Here is a 21,931-nt window from a genome sequence, read left to right on the forward strand (position 1 = left end):
TCTGGGCAACATACTGAGATCCCACTGGAAAGAAAAAAAAAAGAGAGGAAAGAGAGGAGGGAGGGTAGGAAGAAGAGGGTGCGGGTGAAGGGGAGGGACAGAGAAAAGGAAATTGGAAGAAAAATTATTGAAGGCGTAGAATAGGAATAGTGGAGAGAGTGGGAAGAGATAAAGGTGAACATGAGCTTAGAAGTCAAGTTCCATGACATCTGGCACCCAGGAGCACACTAAATAAACTCTCTGCATTAAAGGGCCACAGGAGTATTTGGAGCTTTCTTTTGAGGTCATATGACTTTTGTCCTGTGGTGATCTTAGTATTGATGATGTCTTTAAACATATAAGTATAAAGGAGTGTTCTTAATTTGTGTATTTTGTTACCAACTCAGACCCAGCTCTTGTGATTTCCTCCCTTAAATTGCTACGTTTTAAATGGGCATTTATTTCTTTATTATGAATTTGATTTAGAAAACACTTTTTAAAAAATATAATTGTGTTTTCTTTGTAATTTTAGGTTATTTATTTGGTATCTTAACAAACACTATTCTGAAAAAAGATCCACAAGCTTCCTGGATTGCCAAAGAGGTCTATGGCACAAAAAGGTGCCAGGCGACTGCATTTCTGAGTCCCTCACGGGTGGCTGTGTGTAGGTGTGGAATAGAACTGCTTTGGCTAGGGGATAATGTGTGCATAAACTAGTAGAGCTACCCAGTTCTCTACTAGGAATGGGGTGATACAATTGAATAAGTTTCAGCTCTCTTAATTATAGTTACTGTTCTCCAGTGGCCAGACAATAAGAGCTGGAGTCTACAGTAACTGCCCAGTTGGGATCCTTTTATCAAGAAGCATTGGAGGGAAGGGTTTAAGAATGTGGCTGTCTAGCCGGAATTCATTTCTGAATTCTTTTACCTCCCAGAGGTATTTAGCATTTTGTATTTAAGTCTTCTTTTTTATAAAGCAAGATAGTAATAGAAAAGGACTGAAAATTATCCACACCTTACCACTATAGCATATTCTTGAGAAAAAATAGTAAATAGACACTTGGCATGGTAAGGCTATGTATTTATAGTTTACTTTCTACTTTGTCTATAAAATATCTCTTAATCATACAGCATTTAAAAATATATCTCCTAAAAGATTGCCTTTTGAAGAATTGCTGGTGATGGGATTAAAAATCATAATTTTCATGTATTAATTTTCTAGAATAGGGGGCTTATTTTGAAAAAGTGTGAGATGCTAACCTGGGAATGATTGTCTGGCACTCCTTGGAATGCAGGTGTAATTTCATCTTCGGAATACTGTTCTTCAGGGATTATGTGACTGAAAGTCCCTTTTCTGTAAGGTCCTTCATCTTGTCCCATTGTCTCTGTGTCTGTATAGAAGTCTTACTTTGTGTGCCTGTAACTTTTTTTGAACCATGATTACAACAGTAACGTGCTTTATTGTGATTATTTCTGCAACTTATGTATTTAAAAATATACTATACAAATATGGAGAATGAACAAGACAAAATCTAATATAGGGTGTGAGAATACTCATCAGTGATATTCAGAATGACATTTGAGATGTTTTGCTAGCAGGACAGATTTTTAGGTACTCTTGCAAGACATAATAAAAGGAGGGAGGTCTTCTTGCCTCAGCCATCCTAATAGCTGAAGTGATAGATATATTAATTAACTTGACTGTAGTAAGCATTTACTAGCTTCTCCAACTTCTGACAACCCACCCGACCCTCTCTGTGCTTCAGTGCCCTTATAGTATATATAAACGATAATAATAGTACCTACTTCACTGGGTGGTTATGAAAGTTATAGGAATATAGTGAAACACTTACAATGACAATCTGCTCCCTTTCTGAAAGCTGGTGAGGCAGGACCACCTCTTCCTTTCTCCCTGTGCCAGCTTGATGAAAAGCCTGCATCTCCACTTTAGTGTCAGGATGTGTGGGAACATTAGCCCAAGGGACTGAGCCAGAATGGGATGAAAACGGGGTGTGGGCCCAGGTAAGGCAGGAAGAAACTGAATCAGAGCTAGGGAAGGGCAACGTGGGCACCTAGGTACAGGGAAAGCAGACTTTCTCTTCACAGGGACACAGTGTCTGTCAGCCAGCTCCAGGGAGAAAAATAATGGGACAGTATTCAGCAGAGAACAAACTTGGGTCAAGTGTGTATCTGGATGGATAAAATGTATTTTTCCTTCATCTCCCTCCACTCTTTCTCCTTCTGTTCCCCTCCATGAAGGTGACTTTTAAGCCTTTTCTTAGTCTTGTTATTTCTTACTCTTATTTCTAATATATATTTACTAAATCTCGATATATTGAAAAATACTGTACTAATTGCATGTACATAATTATGATTACAAACTGATAAGTTGAATTTTTAAAATTCTAGATCACTAAAGCAGTTCCCAAAGGCTGAAATGCCTTTCATATCTTATGTTATATGAATACATAATTTATGACAATGTCTACTCTTCAGGTGATGGAAAATGTGAATTCTGCTCTTTGTATTTTGAAAACTATTTCATTAGATGCCATTTTTCGATGTTTTAAATTTGTGAGAAATCTTTTCCACATGGCCTATAATTAATTATTCATTCTTGATATCTTTATTTATAGATCACCTATTTATATAACTCCATTTTGTTCATCACCTGGGTATGTGGCTTTATTAACATCTGTTAATTCATGGCTATTTTTGACCAGTAATGTTAGGGGTGTTAACCAGGTTTATTTATTGCTGTTCTTTTTAACTGCTTGGGGTATTTCTCATCTTCAAACAGCTTTTCCTGGCTTGTTTGCTCAGCTCCGCATATTTGACATGAAACAAAAGTGACTTTTGTCTTGCTGTGGAAGTGGGACAAATTGTTTGACATAATGACAGGTAGAACATTATTTAGGGCTGCTGAGACATGGGGTTCACAGTGCTTTGTTCCTGCTAGATTGTGTTTCAGACAGCCATCGTGCCATCTACTTCCTTTACTGAGCTTGGAGCATACTGGCCAGGACGGGCCCTATGAGGAGCTTAACGGTAGTGTCGGCCCTTTAAGCATTAATATTCATACTATTATAGTCTGATTTTAGTATTGCCACTATATGTAGCATTTATTGTGCTTTGGCTTTGTTTGATTTTATGGTCTCATTGTATAAGAAGTATAACCACTGAGTTTGTAATGGTGAATTTTGTGCTTTTTGATGTCTAGCCCTTTTAAGAATGGAATAACTTGTATATATTTGCAATTAAAGATATAACAAACCTCCACTACTCCACATAAATGAACTCCATCATCAATCAAAGATCTTTCTTTTGCTTATTGAGTATTGTGTGATTGCAGGAAGTGATGAAAAATTTAGGCTGATGTCAGTTTTGAGTTACATTAAAATATTTCACAGGGGTAGTGATTTCTCTTTCTTTTTTCCTTATAATACAAAGATGTCTACTCTGCATCTTTGAAATGGCTGGCACTGTATTTTGTGTGGGGATGCAGCTGTAAGGCAGATAGACTGAGCTTCTGGCCTCCTGGGCTTCAGTGTCGGCATGACTGGTTAGGGCAGTGGCCATGTGCATAAGATCTGACTAAAAGTGCACCTGTGCCTGACCAGCAGTGGTAATATGCGCAGCAGTGGAGGAGCGCTTGGCTAGCAAGCATGAAACCTGGGTTCAAACCCTGGTATGTACACATACTCTGCAGTTACTGGGAGCTAAGCGCTGTGTTAGTAATGTCTCCAACCGTACTCCTGAGAAGGCACTGTCTGTACCCTCATTTATAGAAGCTCAGCAAGATTGATTCGTTTTCCCCAATTCACAGACCTGCTGAAAATTTTACATCTCCCGGCTACTGTATGTTGCCAGTTGAGCTTTTGTGTTATGATGCATTTCTGAACATAGGTCTTCAAATAATGTTAATACGTTTTTTAAAGTTGAAATCAAAGCATTGCAATTTAAAGCTTAGTGATTTTGATCATTAACAGAGGTTGTTATTTCTGAAACTTGATTTTTGCCTTCAAAAAAGAAAGAAAAATAATTGGACTTAAATTTTTACCAGCCACATATTTTGAATGTAGTTTATGCATACATCACTAAAGCAAGAGGATTTGTTTGCTTGCTTTTATTTTTTACATTTTTAGACAAAGTTTAGCTGTGTAGTCGAGGCTGGCCTTGAACTCACTGTGTTGCCCAGGCTGCCCTTAAACTTCTTACCATCCTCTGGCCTCTGCCTCCCAGTGCTGGGATTACCAATTTATACTCCCATGCCTGGTGGAAGAAGATACTTCTTTTCTTGTTTCATTGCAAAGTGGTAATGTATTTGTTGCAGTTGTTGGGATCTTCATAAATATGTATGTCAGTCCAAGTGATCCTAAGTGTGCAGAATCCTTCACACTTTTCATCCTAAGCAGCAAATATTTGAGGTCAGCAATTTAGAATAATACCTAATATAAATATAATTTTGTTTTTTAATTAGTCTTATATAATTCTATTAAATTTCCTAATGTATAGATACATTTGGCCCCCACATTTCTGTGTTCTGCATCTGTGAATTCAACTGAAGATGGAAAATATTTGAAAGAAATAAGTTGCACGTGTAGTAAACATGTACAGACTTTTTGTCACTTTCCCTAAATAACACATATAACAATTATTGACATAGCATTTACTTTGTATTAGGTATTACACGTCATGTGGGGATGATTTAAAGTATAAGATATGTATGACTGAGCAATATGCTGGATGTTTAAATTTAAATAACATTACAGTGAAAGAGATTACCATTAATCTGCTATAAAATACTCTCTTTTGCTTTGAACACACTTATCCCATTGTTCTCACCACTTTCTGAAGCAGTTCTGAAGGTCTTCTTGCCTGAGTGTTTGGATTTGTCTTCTTGTGGCTGTCTTGATATTCTGAACGGATTGAAAATGTTCCCCTTTCCTGGTCATTTTGACTCTGGGGAAGATCCAGAAGTTCATGGCTCTGTGAGTAAGGCTGCCTTTCCGGTAGATGACACTCAACAGCTGTATTCACTGTATTTTATATCACAGCTTATAAAGATGCAACAGAGGACTTTAAGAACTGCTTCAGAAAGTGGCAGGAATGATGGGATAAGTGTGTTTGAAGTGAGTGGGAGTATTCTGAAGGAGATAAATGGCAATGTGTCTTTTACTATCATAATTTTTAAAAATCTCAACATTTATTGTATTTTTATAATCACACTGTGTGTACCAGAAAATGTGGGGAGGATATTTGCAAATATTACAACATTTTATGTAAGGGACTTGAAGATCCAAGGGTTTTGATATCCAGGACCTTCTAGTCCCATCCCCCATGGGTGCCAAGGATGATTATATATTTATTGAAGGGCAAGGGTGACCCACACAACTGACCTCCCCATGTGCCACTCCAGCTCATGAAGACAATGCTCCTCTCAGGCCCCTTGGAGCCTTCCTCTCCTGTGACCACAGATGGTAAATTGCTCCAGGACCATTTCTGGCAGTGCTTTCTCTGGTTTCTTATGCTGATCTATGCATAATTGTGGTCAAGCAAATATTGAGTGAATGGTTAACATATAGCTCTCAATTTTATTCAGCTGCCAGATTCTCGGCACTGGGAAATAACCCAAGCCAACTACCTTGCAGTGGCTTAGTAGTTCAGGTTTTAATGTCAAAATTCATAGCTATAGAAACCTTTGAAAGCTTTTAACATATTGTATAGATAAAGCATGACTAATGAGATAGAATTCAAACCAACACACATATTTCTTCCTCTGTCCCATTGTTCCAGTTATTATATTTGGGGCTGACCAAGCATTTGTAGTAATCATCCCAGCAGAGGCAGGCAGTTTCCAGTAATGTGGTGTGTTAACCACTTAGGATCCTTAATAGTGATCAATATATAAAGTCACTTTTGTTCTCCAGAGTAGCATACCACATTTGAGGATAGATTTTGGTGGGAAGCAACCAATCTATGGAAAACATTTCTTTTTACAAAGTACCACAGAGAGTGCTTATTTCATGGCCTCTCATCTGAGAGACTTGAGGTTTGGGTTTATGGGTGTGAGTGAGTGATGGTGGTGAGAAGAGTGTGAACAAGCAGTTGGTTCTGCAGGGTCTGCAGGAACTGGCTGCATCCTTACTTCCTGCCCCTTCTCCCTCTGTACCAGACACAGCCTTATTTGTCTTCTTTCTGACCTGGGACATGGCAGCCAGTGTTTGCCTTGGGCCTTCTGTACCTGGAGGCCTTCAAAGGCTTCCTTCCTCCTGTTAGTCTTTTCCAGAGGTTACCCTTTCAGAGGAGGTCATTTTCTCAAGCCCCCCCCCCACTTTCTATAGCACTTACCACAACCTAACACTCTGTATGTTTTACTTACTTATGTCCTGTACTTACTATTGTCCTTCCTCCCCACTCACACATGGGATCCAGTAAGGTAGTAAGGCCACCTGGAATGGTGGATGTACCACAGTAGGACTTAGCATGGTGGGACCCCATTGTTAGTTGTCAATCAAGGTTGTTTGAGTGGAGGAAGAGTTTTTATGTCCTCACAGAACACAGAAACTGGCTCCATTTTGTCTCCTTTAAGTGGCGAACAGACTACTTCTTCAATAAATGCTACTGGAAAAATTGGATATGCTTTTCAGAACAATGAAACTAGATCCCTTCCAACTGTACAAAAATTAATTCAAAACTGACCAAAGACGTAAACATTAAAACCTGAAACTATGAAATTACTACCAAACAGAAACAACACAAAACAAAGAAAACACTTCCAAGACCTTTGGTAAGAAGGACTTTTTAGTTAGAACTCCAAAGGCACAGAGAACAAAAGTAAAACTGGGCAGATGGGATTATATCAAATGAAGAATCTTCTGGACAGCAAAGGAAATAAATCAACAGAATTAAGAAACGACCTTCAGAATGGAATAAATCACGAGATTGATACCCAGAATATATAAGAAATGAAAAAACCTGAACACCAAAAAATCAAGTATTTCAATTGAAAAATGGATTAAAGAAGGAAACAGTCTTAAAAGAACACATACAAAAGACCATCAAGTACATGAAAATATGCCCAATTTCTCTTATGAAAATAGTGCAAATTAAAACCCAGTTAAATTGCATCTCACCACAGTTAGAATGACTGTGGTCAGAAAGATAAAAATATGTTGGTGAGGATAAAAGAAAGGGAACTCTCACATAACATTAGTAGAAATGTAAATTCATACCACCACTGTAGAATACAGCATGAATATTCCTTAACTAAAATTAGAATTATTGTATGATTTAGCCATTCAACTACAGGCTCTGTATCCAAAGGAAATGAAATCATTCTACCAGAAAAGCTCTTATACTCCCATTTTTATTGCAGTATTATCCACAGTTCCTAAAATATGGAATTGGTCCAAATGCACTTTAGTAGACCAATTGATAAGGAAAATGTGGTACATGTATAGAGTGGGATACTATTTGGCCATCAAAAAGAAAGAAATCTGTCATTCATAGCACATGGAGAGAACTGGAGGTTGTTATGTTAGTTGAAATGAACCAGACACAGGAAGACAGATAAAACAATGGTCTCACTCCTCTGTGGGACCTAATAAGTCAGTCTTGTAGAAGAATGCAATGGAACAGTCACTAAAGACCAGGAAGAGCAGGGGTGAAGTGAAGTTCAATGAAACCACCAGCCCATGGTGGAGGAAGTACTTCTGACTCTTCAACACAGTGGGTCACTATTGGCTAATACAACCTATGCTCTTTTTCAGAGTGACTAGAAGAGTATGAAAGTCTCAGCACATAAAAATGTCTAATGTCTGAAGAGATAGAAATGCTGGTTACCCACATATTAAATTTCCATAATGCACTCCTTAAAGATGGTCAAATGTTATATTTCAATAAAAAGAATGAATTTTAAGAGCTTCTCATACAAAAGGGGATAAGAAACATTTTGTAATTATTCTAAGAATCATTGTCAGCCTGTTTCAGTGAAATTTGAAGAAAAAATTTCTGATAAATTAATGCATTTTCAAATATATATATATATATACCTCTCTGTTGAGTTCATAAAGAACCTGGACATAATGACACATTTAATGCACATCACTGCCAGCAGTCGAAAGTTCAGAAACTTTAAAACAACTTTAAAATACGTGAATGCCTCTCTTCTAGTGGACAAGATGGGTTGAGGTTTGGAAGATCTCGCTCTGCTTCCCAGGCGCACTTTTGATTTATACAACAGTTATAAAAACACTTTTAGCTTTGCTTGCTCTTCCAAGCTTAGACTTCGATGGCTTCCTGTCCCTGAGCTGCTCTGGTCCTCCACAGCCCTTCCCAGTGGCCCTCAGTGTGGTGGGTAGAAGATGTTAAAGATGCTCAAGAATATTCCTGTCCACCTTCGGATAGCTTTATTTCAAAGTTCTTCCTGTGTTCATAATCTGCCTGCCTTTAACCTTCACCTCAGGAATATGAAAAAAAAATTTTAATCTCTCTTCTACTTGTCATTTTTCCTGTTATATCAGGCAGGATAGGTACAATATGATAAGAATTATTATTCCCCATCATTCCATGTTAAGTCCCATTTGGCTCAGATGGGATTTTGAGCTCACCAGTAGCATCCTGTTCCTGTCTACGACACAAGTTGGACCAGGCCTTGCGCTCGGCCTGGCTCCCTGACTCAGTCCATAAACCCCACACCACCACCAGCCCCACAGCGTGGAGTGACCGCACTCCCTCATTCCAGAAACAGCTCTGTCTCTGTATAGCTATGATGCCATTGGGTTGCTAAGAGAAGTCAGTGTCATGATGCTGTCTTGTTGAGCTTCAGTTAATTAAAATCTGTTTTGTTTTCATTTGGTTGCTCGTATAGCTGTGCATATATGCCAGCATCATTCCACACTCATGACACATTTTGTGTTTGTTTTTTGGGTTTGGCGTTTCATTCTCCTCATATATTCATACCCTATTAACAGTAGGGACAGGCTTTAAGAGATGTGTTGGTAGGCAGTTTTGTTGTTGTGCGAGCATCATAGAATGTGCTCCAACAGACTGCGGTGGCCTCGATGGCAGCAGGGTCACTGTCCATCACTGACTGAAACAGCACACTACAGTGCTCTTTTTCATTACATGTGCTACCCATTGATGTGGTGCCAGTCCTTCAGTATCCTTTTTGGGGACACTCTTTCTCCTCCTAACTCAGCAGCCTTTCATTCTAGCTACTACTGCAATGACCGGTTGAGGCATCGATACAGTGAGAGAGTGCAATGAGGCTGAAGAATGTGGACCCCAGTGTGCCTCTAGGCTCGTGCTGCCCAGTACAGCAGCAGGTGTTCCAAATTCCCAGCCTGAATCAGGCAGATTTTAATGAAAGAGAAATAATGTAATTTGTGTTTTTCAGAATGACTATTTTGAGAGTAGGTGTAATTTCTTGGGAAAACTGGGTAGTACAGGAAGACAGTAATTCAGCATTCCTGCGATTAAGCTTAGTGAAGTTTTATAGTTAGAGATGTATCAGAAGGGTAGTTGGGAATGTGATTAGGTTTTATTTAAAGAACTATAAAACACTAATTTAAGTATGACAGGTGAATTTGAAGAACAGTTATGCTCATTCATTTAGCACTTATTTCTTAAGTTTTATGAGTACATGTTTGCAGCATGTACTGACGCTTTTTGGTTGAGTCTCCTTTTCTGGCCCTGACTGAGCTACAGACACCATAGAAGTTACTGTCATGGGGTCTCTCCCTCTCCTGTTGGGACTCAGCAGTGGCTAAGGAGATGCACACATCATTACAATCAGCCATGTGCTGTGGCTGAGATAGGGACAGGGACGATGTCCCTTAGAAGTGTCCCCTGGCCTGGGAAGGTTACACAGTGCATTATTCCAGTATTTGTCTCTGAGATAGAAGTTTGGCAAAAGATGCTGATGTTTCATTAAAAACATTTTGTTTCACTTTCCCCCTCTTGCTAGAAACAGCTGTATTTCATTCATCTCACCAGGTGAAATTTGGTTGTAATGCTGCATTTATGCAGAAACAAATTCCCTTCCTCAGCAATCCTAAGTGGACAAATAATTTTTTAAAGTGTTATGAGAGCCGGGGATTGAGCTCAGTGGTGCCCATGTCTGCCTCGTAAGCGCAAGGACCTGAATTCCATCCCCAGTAACCCTCCCCGTCTAAAAGTAATGAGGACAAAATCATAGTTACACCAGAATCTCTTGGTTGTATACAGTCAGCCTCTTAACCCTGTGTGCAGAGCACGGGTGATGAAAGTACTGGAGAGGGAATTGTGTGGAAGAGTATAAATAACCAAAACAAAGTTAATGGCTCTTCCATGCTAGCCATGCGGCAGAGAAGTGTCATACACAATTCTGCATGTGTCCCAAAGCTGGAGGTTCGGCCTTAGGCAGGTATGGTTACCCTATGTATTCTGTTTTCCTATGCATACTTACCTACGATAACATTTAATTTGTAAGTTAGGACACAAGATGAGATTAACAGTAATAAAGTGGGGGCAATAATACATTGTAGTAAAAGCTATGTGAACTTTTCTCAACATAGCGTATCACTCTTCTTATGATGAGAAGAGATGGTACAGGGCCCACATGATGAGACAAACAGTGCACACATTTTGATGCAGCAAGAGGCTAGTATGAGGTGGATCTGGACACTGAGGTGCCCAGGGGTGACTAACAAGTGGGCAGCATACACAGCATGGACTTGCTGAACAGAGGGAGAGCACCCAAGAGGGATGGAGTGGGTAGCATGAGATTTCACTGTGCCAGTCAGAACAGTGTGGACTTAAAACATGAGTCATTTGTTCTAGAATCTTCCATTTCATGTTTGGACCTTAGTTATTTTCTGAAACTGGAGCTAAATGGAAACAGCAAGTATATACCTTGTCTAATTGGTCCTAATGTACATATTACCAGCTCTAAAATCAGGAGGCATCATACAAATACTAGAATCTGCTGGTTCATTTCTCAAGTCTTTTTCTTCCTGTGTGGTACATAAAATAAGGGTTAGATGATGATGTTAGAGCAGCTAGAAACAAAAAAGAGAGAAACACATTTGTCTTCCATACTTAGCCTACTAACCACTATACTGTACTGACTGACCTACTGTTTAATCAACAGATGTGTCTAATCTTCAGAGTGAGTTAGTTCTTTTCAAATAAAGTGCCAAGAGGGCCAGGAATTTAGCTCAGTGGTTCTGCTGCCTGCCTTGCAAGCACAAGGTCCAGAGTTCGATACCTGGTACCAGTGAATGAATGAATGAATGAATGTGACAAGAAACATACAAGAGGAGGGAGATCCAAGTTGACGTCCCCAGTGCAGGCAAGTTAGCCTTCATGCTAACATTGCTACCTGAAAGGCAGAGGAAGGAGTGGTTGAGGAACAGACAAGCTCATTTAACTCCTTCAGGCAAGACTGTGAAATGCACACGTCAATGACACCGCATCCAGACATGACAGCATGTCAGAAGACTGAGTGTCATCCAGTAAGTACTGGCCAGTGGCGAGGAGTCCTCCTCACCATTGGTTTGCAGTCATTTTACTGATGTGCTGGGTGTGACTCTCGGTATTTATCCTGCTTGGTATTGGCTGACTTGTATTACTCTGGAGGTTTGAGTAATTTTAATCTATTGGAGAAACTTGTTTCTTCTGCGTTCTTTATTCCTTCTCTCTAGGAACCAAGTTATAGGAATGTTTTAATATTTCCCACAGGTCCCTAAGATCTCTTCAATAGCTCAATAGTTTTTTTCTCTCTTAGAATTCATAATTTCTCTTGATCTATCTTCTATTTTACTGGATCTTGCATCTTTCCCCAACAATTTGCTGCTATGCCCATTTGCTGCTTAACAAAGCCCATTGTATTGCAACATGATGCTCTAGAAATTGTTTTTATAACATTTTATTTCTGAGGAAACATTTTTATTCATCATAAACATATATCACAGTTATAGTAGCTACTTGAAAACCCTTGCATGAATACTGGCTCTGTCCTCCACCCTTCTGTTCTTGTGTGACACAGCTGCACCTGTCAGCCTCTGGTCTGCCATCTCCTTGAGACTGAAAATGTACCTTCAGTTAAGTTACAGAGTTCTAATGGAGAGGTATTGTATTTAAGGTTGACATAAAATTTGCCAAACAACCTGTGATGATCAGGACTGCACTAGAAGATTTAGGAAAGGAAGAGGAGGACAATGATGACCAGTTTCTGTACCAAGTGTTAACACAGCAATATTTTCGGAGCTCCTTCAGTGGGGCACCCGCCATAAGGACAACCCTACTCCACCTCAAGACAATGAGAACAAAGAAAAGGGAACAGATAGTATCCTTGTTTGGGACCAAGGATTCCTGAAAATCGACCAAGGGATACTTTTTGAACTTATTCTGCCTGTAAACTACTTAAACATCAAAGGTTTCCTTGATGTAATAAGTGAGACTGTTGACAGTGTACTTAGGAGGAAAACTCCTGAGGATATTTGCAAGACCTTCAGTATAAAAAAAGGGCTTTGCGAAAATGGAGGAAGCCCAGGCACTCAGCGAGCCTGTGGTGTGCAGAGAAGTGAAGTTCTGTGCCCAGCCCTGTAACAATGTAAGGATTGTTCCAAACACTCTTCCACTGTTCTGTTTACAGCTATTAATATTAGACAAACAGTAGACAGGTGTAGCAGAAATCAACTGTGTTAAAATAACATCATGGTCATTGCATTGCACTGTTTGAATATAGATTCCAAATCTTTTTTTTTTTTCTTTGCTCTCAGTAAAACTGACCTGTGCATTCTCTGTCAAAAGTGGCATTTTGGGCATTTCTTTCTTTGTAAAGCAGTTTCTGTATTTATTGTCTGATTAACTTTACTTACCTTTTAAAAGTTAACATTGCATAAAGCAATATGCAAAAAGTTGTCTGAAATACAATTTTAAAAATACTTGTATGTTGATTAAAGCATCTGTGCCATTTAAAATCAGTCTTTGTTGAGTGTCTTGTCTTTTGAGAATGGATATTTTTTTGATTTCGTTGAATTCAAGGGGGAATGCCAGATGCTTTAACAATTTAAAATCAATTAGTGTATTTCACCGTATTATTCAAATAAAGGAGAAAATGATAATGACTGTCGTCTGTGTGCCTTGGCTCCCAGCTCTCCCCATCTCCACCCAGTCTCCACCCTGTGCTGTGTCCTTACAACAGTTCCTCCCTCTCAATCATCTTGTTTTCTTTCTTTGCCATGAAAGGACCTTAGTGGTACCTTGGACCAACCAGCCATCCCCAAATTTCTCAGCCATGTATGTGAGGTCCCCTTGTGATACAATATATTCACGGGCCCCAGGGATTAAGACATGGGCGTATGAGCAGGAATATTAATCTGCTTCTCCCAAGGTAGCTGAAGAAGTATACAAAGAACATTGCACTTAAGAAAATCTTTCTGAGGTAGGGAATGAGACAAGGGTGCCCACTAATACTGTATCCATTTGACATGGTCATGGAGGGCATACCCAGTGCACTTAGGAGAATAAATAAACAATGTAAAGTCTTGGAAGGGAAGGGATCTCTTATTGAGATAAATACTAGTGAAGAAAGGAAATTACCAGAGTCTCTCGATAAATTACTAAAACAAATAAAGTAATTTTAGGAATTATCTTAGGTCATAACAAAATATCATAGGCTGAAAGGCTTAAACAGTAGATACTTTTCATAGTTGTGGAGGCTGAAAGTCATGAGACCAAGGGAGATGGAGTTCCATCTTCCCTGGCTTGCTGATGTCTGCCTTCTCGCTCTGTCCTTATGGGGTGAGGGGGTGGGGGGTGGAGAGCCATGCTCTCCTGTGAATCTTATCATGAGGTTCCATCCCATGCCTCATTTTACCCTTCTGAACCTCCCACAGGCCCCATCTCCATTTAGCATCATATGGGTACAGGAGTGAGGGGGCTTTCAGTCCTTCATAGGAGCATTGCCAGATACAAAACCAATACAGTGAACACAACAGTGACAAACAGAAAACAACAATAAAAAGATAGTACCATTAAAATATATCAGATGTAGTAAAAAATATGCCAGACAACACCTGGAAAAATTTATTGAGAGAAAAGTGCAGAATGGCAAAGCAAAAGGTGGTAAGCCATAGAGCTAGGCATGAAAATGTAAATTTTTCCCTAACTGATCCCTGATGGAGTTATAAACAGATTTACACATGGGTGTGTAAATTGATAAGCAGGTCCCAGAATCTATATGGAAGTGCAAAGGGACCAGAATTGCCAACATGCTCTTGGAAGAAAACAAGTGGTGAGAAGAAGCGCTTGGGTGGTTATTTAATTACATTAATTAAAAAGGGAGGCTTAGACCTGAGAGTACCAAAGAGGTGAGTGGAGCTGGGACAGAGGCCTCTGTGTAGTGCCTTCCCGCACTGGTGCTGTGTCACTAAGGCCTGGCTGTGAGCAGGTGAAGACCTTACACCATAATAACAGTTCTGCATAGATTATAGATGTGAATGTGAAATGCCAAATAATTGATCCTTCTAGGACATATACTGTGGAATATGTTCATAGGCTTAAGTCAGGGAAACATTTCTTTTAGGGGTCATCAAAAACTTAAACTGATTTGTTTGATATCTGCAGTTTGAGTTCTCGCCTGTTGGCCATTAGCGCCTATTAGCACGTGAGGATGGGTAATGCTGAAGAACCATCCCTGACTTCTTTGATGCTGTTTTTAAGTGTTTGTTCCACACACTCTGGGCACTGTCAGTCAGCGTGAACACAAGGTTTGAGCACTGGGAAATATTCTCCAGCTTCATCTCAGTGTCTGGGATGAAAGTCCAGTTATCAGACTTTGTTTACTAGATTTTCTAACAGTAAGTGTAGTTTACCCTGTGCAGTTTATTGTAGTGAGACAAGGAATTTCTAGAATTTTAGTATGTGTAATCCTACAGAATTTTATTCTTAAAATTATGCACATTGTTTGCATAAATTTCAAATTTTAAAAACTTCCCACAACTGGATATCTTGGAAGATTCCTCAGTGAATTTGCTGTATAGAGCCAGACGTTCCCTTTGGGACCACGGTAATCACAGGCTGTCTCCTGCTGCTCCTGTCGCTCCTGTCATCGTTGGTAAATTTATGTTGTGCAGCCCGGTTTAGAAGGGTGCTGCTGAAGTGGTGTACAAACCTCTATGTATAATTGAACTGTGCAGGATGATGTGAAGAGAACAGCCATGTTTGTGTTCTAATGGGTCATATCAAATGTCTGTTGCAGTAAGACAGTAATCTAGGTTGTGAATTGGGTATTGGTTTTAGTACATATTCAGACTGCTTCTGATTTTCTTAAGCGCTTGGAATTTTTCCAGGCAAAACTAAAAAGTGAAATTTGTATTCACGGTAGTCAGAATTTCTGGCGATCCCTTTGTGCATGAGCACGCTTATATACTGCACACATTCATGGCTCTTGCACTTGCAGGGCATGAGTAGGGAGATATTTTTACTTGAATGTAAAACTAATTCCTCAAACCACTATTTAATGAAAGGATTATGATGGATTTGGAGGACACTGTTAGTCTTGCAATCACTGTCCGTATTTTTAATCGCTCTTCCCTAGCATGTATGAAAAGTGTCAAAAACAAGCAGAATTGTGCCAATTTATCCACATGGTACACAAATAGGAAAGCTGCGATTAAATTGGCCTCTGAACAGGAATATTACCAGAGGTAATTAAGACCACGGATTTTAAAAGCATTATCTTATAGGTTTGATTAATGGCTATTCCCATGGTGGTCTTGTTATTCCATATGAAAATCAAAATGAAAACTGTATTTAGCAAATACAGTTGCAAAAATCTGGCATTTGATGTATTTGAATCATAAAATTTATAAAACAATTGGTTTGTGTTGTTTTCTTGAGTTTATAATTTTTAAAAAAGCTTTTTTAAGAAAAATTGTTTTAAATGAACTGTATTGGTCTCATCATAACTAGTCATGTTGTAGTGAATAAAATGAGATTGTTGAAATCACTTTCACAGGAAAGGATAATTTGAATATTTTTGACTGGGGCTGGTTCTCCTTTATTTCAGAGCCTAGTAAAGAACTCTATTATTGGAGGGGGTAAAGGAAAGGCAGGGGTTTGGGGAAAAAATGAGAACCAAGATCTGTCATGTAAGGGTACAAGATCTCAATGATGAATGTAACTGTACTATATACTTAAAAAGTACCAATAAACTCAATAAGATAAAATAACCAAAAGAGCTCTATTATGACATTTAAGATTATTCCAGGGCCGGGGATTTAGCTCAGTGGTTGTGCCACCTGCCTTGCAAATGCAAGGACCTAAGTTTGATCCCTGGTACCGAGAAAAGATTATTCCATGGAAGGCTGATAACCCCCGTTCTCCTTCACCACTTTTGCAATGCCTCTTGCCAAACCATCACCAATTATAAAAGCACAATTCCTTCTAAAGTTTTTTGTTTTGTTGTTTTTCTGGTACCAGAGAGAGAACTCAGGAGCTTGCACTTGCAAGGCAGGCAGGGCACCACTGAGCTAAATCCCTGGGCTTCCTTTTAAAATTTTGAATAAAAAAGAGAAATCAAAACTAATTGTTTTGACCTTAACAACAGCACTGCAATGATTAATCATGCTGAGATTTTATCATGAAACAAGAAAGAATAACTAGCTCAGGAGAAAAACATCCCCCCAAAATAGAGGGAACATTTAATAAATTTAAAATTTTTAAACAGTAATGTATAAACAATCAAATTAATGAGTTTAAAACAGTTGCTGACAGTGTCAACCAATAAAAAAGGAAATGATTAGACTACTTAGCAATATTAAAAATGAGAAATATTTCTATAGAGTTTTTTTAATCTAAGAATTTTTACTATAATAGACAATATAGGAAAAATTGGCAAAATTAATTAATGGGGAAATATAAATTATTAAAATTTATTTAGGAAAATCTAAATATGCTAGTCTCAGTCTCATAGAAGTAACTTGTTTTCTGGCACTGTGGATTGATTGAACTCAGGGCTTTCATATGAGGCTACATCCCTAGTCCCTTTTACATTTCTGTTGAGACAATGGCTCACCGATTTTCAGCTTGTCCGAGCTGGATTTACTCTTTCCATCCTCTTATTTCAGCCTCCTAGGATGCTAGAACTGTAGCCATAGCCACCACACCTAGGTCTCAAAACAATTTTAAATCCTTGAATGAATGGGTTCTCATGCCGGACAGCTTTGGGGGAGCTCCAGGAAAGGCGTGATCACTCCTAATGGAATTGTGTAATGAAGGCTGAAGGGTAGGGGAGCACACATGAGGACACATTCTCACAGTTACATTTTTAAAACACTAGCAGAAGTCATCAGTGCTCACACCATGAGTGTGTATACTTTCTACCACTCTTACTGAAATTTCTCTTAACAGTCTCCAAATTTAACTTTTTATAAAGTCATATTAAGGTATTTAAAACAAATTGATGTTTAAACAAAACCAGTATCAGGCAATGTTTTCAACAGTCACCCTTGAGCCCTGCTGCACTTCTGACCCCCATAGCCCTGGTCCCCACCTCCCCTGCCCCCTACCTGTCCTTCAGGCCCAAGATGGGAGTGTGAGGATGGGGAGTGGCTGGACAGTCTGCACTGTATGTCAGTGGTAATATTTCAACCGTTGAAACAGTTCAGTGGTTTGTTTTCTTTAAGTCCAGCCAAAATGGCCTTGGTGTCAAAATAGCTCTGTAGAAATGTCACAAGAAAAATAGTTTAATTAAATGGTCTCAGATAAATGTCATGGATGCTGTTATTGTTATTGTGGTCCATTAGTTACTGTACCTCTTTCCAGGTGACTGAAACAGTCACTTTTTCTTGCTATTCATTTTCATTCATTTTTTTTTAATTACCTACACCTTGAGCACTTTACTAGGTATTTATTTCTCTAATGATTTTTCACCCTTTACTGCAGGCTTTACAGTTATTAGAATCTATTTATAGACAGAGGCATACTTGCAGGTGTGTACGTTCATACACATGGACATGTACATTTGCACCTAGTACAGTATTTTGAGCATTTGTTCTTAGAAGCAAGAACTCTGCAAATAAAGTTGCCTCCCTAAAGAAGAAAAAGTAATGTCATTTCTCACGTATCTCTAGTTCATGGCTGAGGCTCCTATGAAAAAAGATACATTAACCAAAGAAAAGCATGCCATTTATTTGACACATTTTTATTGACACGGGAGCCTCCAGGAATGAAGACCTAATAATATTCATGCTTTTGTTATAAAGAACAATCTTCTCTGATAGCAAGTAAGCTGTGGAGATCATATAATTTTTCTACTACATGATCTGAATAGTAACCAGTCTCTCATTTACACATGTTCTGATTTTTGTCTTTAAAAGCCATGTTTGTACAATTGTATTTCCTTGAGTAGGATTTCAGCCAAGTGGATGACCTGCCCACAACTCCATCAGTCACTGGTGCTGAGGAATGTTCACCCTGCCCAGCCTCACTCTCGAACCCCTCCTGGAGTCCCTTTTCGGAGGGCGACAGGGAGGCCAGTGTCTTTCATACCTGCTCACAAAGTCCTCTGTGTACTGCTCTGACAGAATACTGCAGGCCATAGAAGTTAGCTCAGCTCCCAGTTCTGGAGGCAGGAAGTCCAGGATCTAGGGTCCCTTTGGCAGGGCCTGCCACCTCCTCCCAAGGTGGGACAGTGCTGGCTCTGGTGACAAAGCTACTACCTAGATAAGGAAGCCAGCAGGTGTGATAAATCCCTGGTCCAGTCCTTTAATCCATTCCTGAGGGTGGAGCCCTCTTGACCTAATCACCTCTTAAGATCCTTCCTTCCAATAGTATCACAATGGCAATTTTAAATTTCAGCTCCAGGTTTGAGGGGAACATTCAAACAATAGCAGGAGCACTTGGGTTCAGAGAGAATATGTTAACAGAATTCAAGCCCTCTAGTCTACAAATCTAAACAAGGGACACATTCTTAAAGGATAAAATTTGTTTAGGTTAGTGTGGGGTCATGTTCTCTTAACCTTCTGACTTTAATCAGCAACTGTGTGTCAGGGGCTCAGGGGTACCTAGTGATTGAAACTCCAAATTCACCATAGTTTTTTTTTTAACTTAAAGTTTCATTTATTAATAAAAATTAGGTAGGTATTTCTGTCCCTGTGTACTCAGCAGCCACAGAGCAGATGAGCATTTTTTAGGAGTGTTTTCTTTAATGCTGTTCCTGGTAGGAATTTAACTGAGACTGCTTTTGAGGAAAGTTATATAAAGAAATGGTTTCTTGCAGTTTCAAAAAAATATGTTTTCCTGTATAAACAGGATATTGCTTCAGCTTGTCAAGACATTGGTCTTTCTGCTAGCCGAAAACACACTGAAATGTGAGGGCACTGCGGAGGCTGGGGAGCAGGCGTGAGTGCCAGTGGGGACACTGAAACCTCAGGTCCCCAAACAAGCCTGCATTCATCGCCTAGAGCGGACCCTGCTGGCAGTCTTTCCAGCTTTTGCCAGTGTAGCTTGCTTATCAAAGCACTTTATCAGTGGGGAAGGGATGTGGGTTAACCACTTCACTTAGTTTGAGCTTCCCGGCTCACAATCTGTCAGCAAACAGCTGCTTTTCAACATATACGCCCTGTACTGTGCAGCTGATGCTGGGCTGGGGACAAAGCCAGCTTTGTGTCAGGAAGCGGGTGGGAGGGGTCGATCCAGAGTGAAAAGTGGCCGAGCCCAACTTCAAGCTTTAATTTATAAGGGTTCTTTGGTGAGCTAGGGTCTTTTCCACCCCTTCCTATTTCAAGGTTCACGGTTAACTTTAAGAGTATGGCTTCCCAAAGCAGGTAAACTGCAGAGATAGGGTGGCAAGGAGAGTCAAAGGTTTATCTTTGGAAGCCTGATTGTGCTGCCTGTGGTACCTTTCTCCTGCCATCCTCCACCCCCTTGTCTTCATTTCAGGCAACTTAAGAAATAATGTGCAAGTTAGCCACAGCTTTGAGAGCTTAGTGGTTAGGAGAGACCAGCGTTAGTGTTTGTAAACACTAGAGAGCAGCACAACCAAATTCCAAGCCCAGTTTCTCCTGGGCACAAAATCCAGGCCTCTGTTATGTCAGTTCATTTGTAGAATTCTTCAAAAACAAACAAAAATGTCGTTCACCCAGGTCATGGACATTGCTGCTGTCACAGGGTGGGATGGCACCTCTTGGCCTCTTTGAATCCAGACTTACCTGAAGGCGCTTTCTCTTCTGTTTCCTGTTGCTATGAAGCCCACAGACCATGAGGGAGGATAATTCTATTCCTTCTCTTTCCTGCCTGCTTTTATTTTACACGAAGGAAGGCTCAGCAGGCATGAGGTGCAGCGACCAAGTGAGGGTGACGTTAAAGTGGCAGAAGCCGCCCACAGCTACATGTGAAGCTTTTTAAGCATCAGTGGCTTTCCCAGCTTTGTAAGTGGAGAAATCTGTGCTAGAGAATGGCTGTGGATGATCAGTGCTTCTGCCTGCGCACTCTGCTTGCCTCTCACCAGTTCAGGTTGTTCTGACCTCAATATCTTTCTGTCTTCAGAAAGTAATTCAAGGTAGAACAAAAGTAGAAACTAAGGCACCGAGTCCTTACTTAAAGCCTTCCTTAGGAAAGTAGGTTCTGTAGTTAAGATGCCATGTGTTTAAGAGCTGAGCCATGTTAGTGTAGGGGACACTGCTTATTTTACAGGTTTTGCAGTACCTCTTAGCATACTGTGGGTTCTGAAGCCTCTCAGTAAACCAGCGTGTTTTTGCCTTGTTTAGGATGTATTTTTCCCATGGAAAACTGATCACAAGGCTGCTTACACCCAGTATATCCTATAAAAGTGGTACCTTGGTGCATGAACTTGATTCTTTACACAGTTCTGGTTGCAAACTGAGTTGGATGAGAACCGAATCAAATTTCCCCATAAGCTCAACATTGAACCTAACTGCTGAATTTGATTCGGTTCTCATCCAACTTGGTTTGTGATCAGAACCACGGAAAGAATCAAGTTCGTTAGCTGAGGCACTGCTGTATTTACTTCCTGGCATTTATAAAAGAAAAATTATCATTAATCAGCAAATATGGTCCTGCTGTTTAACACTGTTTGGCATTTTGCCTGGAGCACTGCTTACTTGGAATAGACAAATACTGTAATGGGTAACCTCAGGTGTACAGCCGATGCCCAGAAGTCATTTACTAAACGGTCCTGGAGACAGACCTTCCCATGTGCAACATAGCTTTGATTTTTAGGTACCAGTAATTAGTAAGGCTCTGAAAAGTGATGATTTTGTTTCCAGATAGCAAACTTACTAAAGTATCACTATACTAGTTTATTCCTAGGATGCACCTTTATGAACCACAGCCTCAGAATCTATTGTGCTGATGTGTTTAGATCTTTATCCGGCCAAGCCCTAATTTATCAACACCTTGTTATCTTAAATACTTTACACAGAAGGGTCATAAATCCTCCTTAAAAGCACTTTATTTCACCAGTTAATTAAGTCTCCCTGATTTCCTTCATTGACTTTAAAAGGGAGTTCAGGGTTGAGTTGATTTTCATTAGGCACACAGTTTCTTACATTGGAGTCAGTGGAAGGAGAACGCTGCCATCTGACTCTTGGTGGCATGGTAACCTGGAGACTGAGCAGGCCTGGCACAGGCCATCTTGGCCCATGACAGGAGGTTGTTAGCAGGGAGAGGAGCTTTAAGTGCTTTCTAATCTGACATTCTATAGTGTCTTCCATTTCCTAATGAACTTGATTAGGGGTCATACTGTTAAGGTTAATTGAGAGAAATTTAAGCATTTTGTTTGGTGCAAAATGGTGTGGTAAGTATGATGAAGGATACATATGTGAATAAGATAGTATAGTAGAGTCACAAGATAGAAACAAGTGAAATAGGAAACAGAAAGCACTGAGGCACTGATATGGGAGCTGAGAAGAGTGAGCAGGCATGTTCTGAGGAGGTCT

The 21,931-nt window shown here is 39.7% G+C and overlaps 1 protein-coding gene and 1 pseudogene across 1 annotated transcript in view; both read left to right on the forward strand.

Annotated features, from left to right (window-relative positions):
* Gmds (GDP-mannose 4,6-dehydratase) overlaps nt 1–21,931 on the forward strand; it is a 520,891-nt gene that overhangs the window by 100,983 nt on the left and 397,977 nt on the right. The window lies entirely within an intron of this gene.
* Nucleotides 9,245–21,931, forward strand: part of LOC104861537 — a 29,080-nt pseudogene continuing 16,393 nt past the window's right edge.

This window comes from Fukomys damarensis, unplaced genomic scaffold, assembly GCF_012274545.1.
Source record: "Fukomys damarensis isolate Sample0158 unplaced genomic scaffold, DMR_v1.0_HiC HiC_scaffold_10, whole genome shotgun sequence".
NCBI classification, from domain to species: domain Eukaryota; kingdom Metazoa; phylum Chordata; class Mammalia; order Rodentia; family Bathyergidae; genus Fukomys; species Fukomys damarensis.